Consider the following 8,918-nt stretch of genomic DNA (forward strand, 5'->3'; position numbering starts at 1 on the left):
TTTTCCTTCATGTTTCCCGAGGTAAACATTTAATTATAGTCTTTTTTTAACTAAAAATGTAAGAAAATTCAACATAAAATCAATAATGAGATTATAAAATCACTTAAAGTGAATAATGAGGCTTTCGATGGCATGAGCGACTATAAATGGACTTTTCTTGTCAATCGATGGCTTTCGCTTCACGTTTCTCGAGACAAACATTTAAATATAATCTGTTTTAACAAAAAATGTAAGAAAATTCATTTAAAAAAATATAATGAGATTGTAAAGCAATTTTAAGCAAGTAATAAGGCTTTCGAAGGCATGAGTGACTATAAATGTTGTTTTCTTCTCAATCGATGGCTTTCGCTTCACGTTTCTCGAGGTAAACATTCAATTATAATCTGTTTTAACAAAAAATGTAAGAAAATTCAGCTTGAAGTTAATAATCAAATCATAAAGCCATTTAAAATGAGCAATAAGGGTTTCGAAGGCATGAGTGACTATAAATGGTCTTTTCTTCTCAATTGATGGCTTTTGCTTCATGTTTCCCGAGGTAAACATTCAATTATAGTCTGTTTTAACTAAAAATGTAAGAAAATTCAACATAAAATCAATAATGAGATTATAAAATCATTTTAAATGAATAACGAGGCTTTCGAAGGCATGAGCGACTATAAATGGACTTTTCTTGTCAATCGATGGCTTTCGCTTCACGTTTCTCGAGACAAACATTTAAATATAATCTATTTTAACAAAAAATGTAAGAAAATTCATTTTAAAAAAAATAATGAGATTGTAAAACAATTTTAAGCAAGTAATAAGGCTTTCGAAGGCATGAGTGACTATAAATGTTCTTTTCTTCTCAATCGATGGCTTTCGCTTCACGTTTCTCAAGGTAAACATTCAATTATAATCTGCTTTAACAAAAAATGTAAAAAAATTCTGCTTAAAGTTAATAATCAAATCATAAAGCCATTTAAACTGAGCAATAAGGGTTTCGAAGGCATGAGTGACTATAAATGGTCTTTTCTTCTCAGTTGATGGCTTTTGCTTCATGTTTCCCAAGGTAAACATTCAATTATAGTCTGTTTTAACTAAAAATGTAAGAAAATTCAACATAAAATCATTAATGAGATTATAAAATCATTTAAAGTGAATAATGAGGCTTTCGAAGGCATCAGTGAGTATAATAGACTTTTCTTGTCAATCGAGGGCTTTCGCTTCACGTTTCTCAAGACAAACATTTAAATATAATCTATTTTAACCAAAAATCTAAGAAAATTCATTTTCAAAAAAATAATGAGATTGTAAAACAATTTTAAGCAAGTAATAAGGCTTTCGAAGGCATGAGTGACTATAAATGTTTTTTTTCTTCTTAATCGATGGCTTTTGCTTCATGTTTCCTGAGGTAAGCATTCAATTATAGTCTGTTTTAACTAAAAATGTAAGAAAATTCAACATAAAATCAATAATGAGATTATAAAGTCATTTAAAGTGAATAATGAGGCTTTCGAAGGCATGAGTGACTATAAATGTTCTTTTCCTTTCAATCGATAGCTTTCGCTTCACGTTTCTTGAGACAAACATTTAAATATAATTTGTTTTAACCAAAAATGTAAGAAAATTCATTTTAAAAAAAATAATGAGATTGTAAAACAATTTTAAGCAAGTAATAAGGCTTTCGAAGGCATGAGTGACTATAAATGTTCTTTTCTTCTCAATCGATGGCTTTTGCTTCATGTTTCATGAGGTAAACATTCAGTTATAGTCTTTTTTAACTAAAAATATAAGAAAATTCAACATAAAATCAATAATGAGATTATAAAGTCATTTAAAGTGAATAATGAGGCTTTCGAAGGCATGAGTGACTATAAATGGACTTTTCTTGTCAATCGATGGCTTTCGCTTCATGTTTCCCGAGGCAAACATTCAATTACAATCTGTTTTAACCAAAAATGTAAGAAAATTCATTTGAAAATAAATAATGAGATTGTAAAACAATTTTAAGTGAGTAATCAGGCTTTCGAAGGCATGAGTGACTATAAATGGACTTTTCTTGTCAATCGTTGGCTTTCGCTTCACGTTTCTCAAGACAAACATTTAAATATAATCTATTTTAACTAAAAATGTAAGAAAATTCATTTTTAAAAAAGTAATGAGATTGTAAAATAATTTTAAGCAAGTAATAAGGCTTTCGAAGGCATGAGTGACTATAAATGTTCTTTTCTTCTCAATCGATGGCTTTCGCTTCACGTTTCTCGAGGTAAACATTCAATTATAATCTATTTTAACAAAAAATGTAAGAAAATTCAGCTTGAAGTTAATAATCAAATCATAAAGCCATTTAAAGTGAGCAATAAGGGTTTCGAAGGCATGAGTGACTATAAATGGTCTTTTCTTCTCAATTGATGGCTTTTGCTTCATGTTTCCCGAGGTAAACATTTAATTATAGTCTATTTTAATTAAAAATGTAAAAATGACATTATAAAATCATTTAAAGTGAATAATGAGGCTTTCGAAGGCATGAGTGACTATAATGGACTTTTCTTGTCAATCGAGGGCTTTCGCTTCACGTTTCTCGAGACAAATATTTAAATATAATCTATTTTAACGAAAAATGTAAGAAAATTATTTTGAAAAAAAACAATCAAATTGTAAAACAATTTTAAGCAAGTAATAAGGCTTTCGAAGGCATGAATGACTGTACATGTTCTTTTCTTCTCAATCGATGGCTTTCACTTCACGTTTCTCGAGGTAAACATTCAATTATAATCTGTTTTAACAAAAAATGTAAAAAAATTCAGCTTAAAGTTTATAATCAAATCATAAAGCCATTTAAACTGAGCAATAAGGGTTTCGAAGGCATGAGTGATTATAAATGGTCTTTTCTTCTCAATTGATGGCTTGCGCTTCATGTTTCCCTAGGTAAACATTCAATTATAGTCTGTTTTAACTAAAAATGTAAAAAAATTCAACATAAAATCAATAATGACATTATAAAATCATTTAAAGTGAATAATGAGACTTTCGAAGGCATGAGTGACTATAAATGTTCTTTTCTTCTCAATCGATGGCTTGCGCTTCACGTTTCCCTAGGTAAACATTCAATTATAATCTGTTTTTAAAAAAAATGTAAAAAAATTCAGCTTAAAGTTAATAATCAAATCATAAAGCCATTTAAAGTGAGCAATAAGGGTTTCGAAGGCATGAGTGACTATAAATGGTCTTTTCTTCTCAATTGATGGCTTTTGCTTCATGTTTCCCGAGGTACACATTCAATTATAGTCTGTTTTAATTTAAAATGTAAAAAAATTCAACATAAAATCAATAATAAGATTATAAAATCATTTAAAGTGAATAATGAGGCTTTCGAAGGCATGAGTGACTATAATGGACTTTTCTTGTCAATCGAGGGCTTTTGCTTCACGTTTCTCGAAACAAACATTTAAATATAATCTATTTTAACAAAAAATGTAAGAAAATTCATTTTAAAAAAAATAATGAGATTGTAAAACAATTTTAAGCAAGTAATAAGGCTTTCGAAGGCATGAGTGACTATAAATGTTCTTTTCTTCTCAATCGATGGCTTTTGCTTCATGTTTCTCGCGGTAAACATTCAATTATAGTCTGCTTTAACAAAAAATGTAAGAAAATTCAACATAAAATCATTAATGAGATTATAAAATCGTTTAAAGTGAATAATGAGGCTTTCGAAGGCATCAGTGACTATAATAGACTCTTCTTGTCAATCGAGGGCTTTCGCTTCACGTTTCTCGAGACAAACATTTAAATATAATCTATTTTAATGAAAAATGTAAGAAAATTCATTTTAAAAAAAATAATCAAATTGTGAAACAATTTTAAGCAAGTAATAAGGCTTTCGAAGGCATGAATGACTATAAATGTTCTTTTCTTCTCAATCGATGGCTTTCACTTCACGTTTCTCAAGGTAAATATTCAATTATAATATGTTTGAACAAAAACTGTAAAAAAATTCAGCTTAAAGTTAATAATCAAATCATAAAGCCATTTAAACTGAGCAATAAGGGTTTCGAAGGCATGAGTGATTATAAATGGTCTTTTCTTCTCAATTGATGGCTTGCGCTTCATGTTTCCCGAGGTAAACATTCAATGATAGTCTGTTTTGATTAAAAATGTAAAAAAATTCAACATAAAATCAATAATGACATTATAAAATCATTTAAAGTGAATAATGACGCTTTCGAAGGCATGAGTCACTATAAATGTTCTTTTCTTCTCAATCGATGGCTTGCGCTTCACGTTTCCCTAGGTAAATATTCAATTATAATCTGTTTTAAAAAAAATGTAAAAAAATTCAGCTTAAAGTTAATAATCAAATCATAAAGCCATTTAAAGTGAGCAATAAGGGTTTCGAAGGCATGAGTGACTATAAATGGTCTTTTCTTCTCAATTGATGGCTTTTGCTTCATGTTTCCCGAGGTAAACATTCAATTATAGTCTGTTTTAACTAAAAATGTAAGAAAATTCCCCATAAAATCAATAATGAGATTATAAAATCATTTAAAGTAAATAATGAGTCTTTCGAAGGCATGAGTGACTATAATGGACTTTTCTTGCCAATCGAAGGCTTTTGCTTCACGTTTCTCAAGACAAACATTTAAATATAATCTATTTTAACCAAAAATGTAAGAAAATTCATTTTAAAAAAAATAATGAGATTGTAAAACAATTTTAAGCAAGTAATAAGGCTTTCGAAGGCATGAGTGACTGTAAATGTTCTTTTCTTCTCAATCGATGGTTTTTGCTTCATGTTTCCCGAGGTAAACATTCAATTATAGTCTGTTTTAACTAAAAATGTAAGAAAATTCAACATAAAATCAATAATGAGATTATGAAATCGTTTAAAGTGAATAATGGGGCTTTTGAAGGCATGAGTGACTATAAATGAACTTTTCTTGTCCATCGATGGCTTTCGCTTCATGTTTCCCAAGGCAAACATTCAATTACAATCTGTTTTAACCAAAAATGTAAGAAAATTCATCTGAAAATAAATAATGAGATTGTAAAACCATTTTAAGCGAGTAATAAGGGTTTCGAAGGCATGAGTGACTATAAATGGTCTTTTCTTCCCAATCGATGGCTTTTCCTTCATGTTTCCCGAGGTAAACATTTAATTATAGTCTTTTTTTAACTAAAAATGTAAGAAAATTCAACATAAAATCAATAATGAGATTATAAAATCACTTAAAGTGAATAATGAGGCTTTCGATGGCATGAGCGACTATAAATGGACTTTTCTTGTCAATCGATGGCTTTCGCTTCACGTTTCTCGAGACAAACATTTAAATATAATCTGTTTTAACAAAAAATGTAAGAAAATTCATTTAAAAAAATATAATGAGATTGTAAAGCAATTTTAAGCAAGTAATAAGGCTTTCGAAGGCATGAGTGACTATAAATGTTGTTTTCTTCTCAATCGATGGCTTTCGCTTCACGTTTCTCGAGGTAAACATTCAATTATAATCTGTTTTAACAAAAAATGTAAGAAAATTCAGCTTGAAGTTAATAATCAAATCATAAAGCCATTTAAAATGAGCAATAAGGGTTTCGAAGGCATGAGTGACTATAAATGGTCTTTTCTTCTCAATTGATGGCTTTTGCTTCATGTTTCCCGAGGTAAACATTCAATTATAGTCTGTTTTAACTAAAAATGTAAGAAAATTCAACATAAAATCAATAATGAGATTATAAAATCATTTTAAATGAATAACGAGGCTTTCGAAGGCATGAGCGACTATAAATGGACTTTTCTTGTCAATCGATGGCTTTCGCTTCACGTTTCTCGAGACAAACATTTAAATATAATCTATTTTAACAAAAAATGTAAGAAAATTCATTTTAAAAAAAATAATGAGATTGTAAAACAATTTTAAGCAAGTAATAAGGCTTTCGAAGGCATGAGTGACTATAAATGTTCTTTTCTTCTCAATCGATGGCTTTCGCTTCACGTTTCTCAAGGTAAACATTCAATTATAATCTGCTTTAACAAAAAATGTAAAAAAATTCTGCTTAAAGTTAATAATCAAATCATAAAGCCATTTAAACTGAGCAATAAGGGTTTCGAAGGCATGAGTGACTATAAATGGTCTTTTCTTCTCAGTTGATGGCTTTTGCTTCATGTTTCCCAAGGTAAACATTCAATTATAGTCTGTTTTAACTAAAAATGTAAGAAAATTCAACATAAAATCATTAATGAGATTATAAAATCATTTAAAGTGAATAATGAGGCTTTCGAAGGCATCAGTGAGTATAATAGACTTTTCTTGTCAATCGAGGGCTTTCGCTTCACGTTTCTCAAGACAAACATTTAAATATAATCTATTTTAACCAAAAATCTAAGAAAATTCATTTTCAAAAAAATAATGAGATTGTAAAACAATTTTAAGCAAGTAATAAGGCTTTCGAAGGCATGAGTGACTATAAATGTTTTTTTTCTTCTTAATCGATGGCTTTTGCTTCATGTTTCCTGAGGTAAGCATTCAATTATAGTCTGTTTTAACTAAAAATGTAAGAAAATTCAACATAAAATCAATAATGAGATTATAAAGTCATTTAAAGTGAATAATGAGGCTTTCGAAGGCATGAGTGACTATAAATGTTCTTTTCCTTTCAATCGATAGCTTTCGCTTCACGTTTCTTGAGACAAACATTTAAATATAATTTGTTTTAACCAAAAATGTAAGAAAATTCATTTTAAAAAAAATAATGAGATTGTAAAACAATTTTAAGCAAGTAATAAGGCTTTCGAAGGCATGAGTGACTATAAATGTTCTTTTCTTCTCAATCGATGGCTTTTGCTTCATGTTTCATGAGGTAAACATTCAGTTATAGTCTTTTTTAACTAAAAATGTAAGAAAATTCAACATAAAATCAATAATGAGATTATAAAGTCATTTAAAGTGAATAATGAGGCTTTCGAAGGCATGAGTGACTATAAATGTTCTTTTCCTTTCTATCGATAGCTTTCGCTACACGTTTCTTGAGACAAACATTTAAATATAATTTGTTTTAACCAAAAATGTAAGAAAATTCATTTTAAATAAAATAATGAGTTTGTAAAACAATTTTAAGCAAGTAATAAGGCTTTCGAAGGCATGAGTGACTATAAATGTTCTTTTCTTCTCAATCAATGGCTTTTGCTTGACGGTTCCCGAGCTAAACATCAATTATAATATGTTTTAACAAAAAATGTAAAAACATTCAGCTTAAAGTTAATAGTCAAATCATAAAGCCATTTCAAGTGAGTAATTTCGAAGCCATGAAGGACTATAAATGGGCTTTTTTTCTCTATCGATGGCTTTCGCTTCATGTTTCCCGAGCTAAACATTCAATTATAGTCTGTTTTAACTCAAAATGTAAGAAAATTCAACATAAAATCAATAATGAGATTATAAAATCATTTAAAATGAATAATGAGTCTTTCGAACGCATGAGGGACTATAAATGGACTTTTCTTGTCAATCGATGGCTTTCGCTTCACGTTTCTTGAGACAAACATTTAAATATAATCTGTTTTAACGAAAAATGTAAGAAAATTCATTTAAAAAAAATAATGAGATTGTAAAACAATTTTAAGCAAGTAATAAGGCTTTCGAAGGCATGAGTGACTATAAATGTTCTTTTCTTCTCAATCACTGGCTTTCTCTTCACGTTTCTCGAGGTAAACATTCAATTATAATCTGTTTTAACAAAAAATGTAAGAAAATTCAGCTTGAAGTTAATAATCAAATCATAAAACCATTTAAAGTGAGCAATAAGGGTTTCGAAGGCATGAGTGACTATAAATGGTCTTTCATTCTCAATCGATGGCTTTTGCTTCATGTTTCACGAGGTAAACATTTAATTGTAGTCTCTTTTTAACTAAAAATGTAAGAAAGTTCAACATAAAATCAATAATGAGATTATAAAATCACTTAAAGTGAATAATGAGGCTTTCGAAGGCATGAGCGACTATAAATGGACTTTTCTTGTCAATCGATGGCTTTCGCTTCACGTTTCTCGAGACAAACATTTAAATATAATCTGTTTTAACGAAAAATGTAAGAAAATTCATTTAAAAAAAATAATGAGATCGTAAAGCAATTTTAAGCAAGTAATAAGGCTTTCGAAGGCATGAGTGACTATAAATGTTCTTTTCTTCTCAATCGATGGCTTTCGCTTCACGTTTCTCGAGGTAAACATTCAATTATAATCTGTTTTAACAAAAAATGTAAGAAAATTCAGCTTGAAGTTAATAATCAAATCATAAAGCTATTTAAAATGAGCAATAAGGGTTTCGAAGGCATGAGTGACTATAAAATGTCTTTTCTTCTCAATTGATGGCTTTTGCTTCATGTTTCCCGAGGTAAACATTCAATTATAGTCTGTTTTAACTAAAAATGTAAGAAAATTCAACATAAAATCAATAATGAGATTACAAAATCATTTTAAATGAATAACGAGGCTTTCGAAGGCATGAGCGACTATAAATGGACTTTTCTTGTCAATCGATGGCTTTCGCTTCACGTTTCTTGAGACAAACATTTAAATATAATCTATTTTAACAAAAAATGTCAGAAAATTCATTTTAAAAAAAATAATGAGATTGTAAAACAATTTTAAGTAAGGAATAAGGCTTTCGAAGGCATGAGTGACTATAAATGTTCTTTTCTTCTCAATCGATGGCTTTCGCTTCACGTTTCTCGAGGTAAACATTCAATTATAATCTGCTTTAACAAAAAATGTAAAAAAATTCAGCTTAAAGTTAATAATCAAATCATAAAGCCATTTAAACTGAGCAATAAGGGTTTCGAAGGCATGAGTGACTATAAATGGTCTTTTCTTCTCAATTGATGGCTTTTGCTTCATGTTTCCCTAGGTAAACATTCAATTATAGTCTGTTTTAACTAAAAATG

The sequence above is a fragment of the Theobroma cacao genome, chromosome 2 (genome assembly GCF_053813885.1).
Source record: "Theobroma cacao isolate CCN51 chromosome 2, ASM5381388v1, whole genome shotgun sequence".
In the NCBI taxonomy this organism is placed as follows: domain Eukaryota; kingdom Viridiplantae; phylum Streptophyta; class Magnoliopsida; order Malvales; family Malvaceae; genus Theobroma; species Theobroma cacao.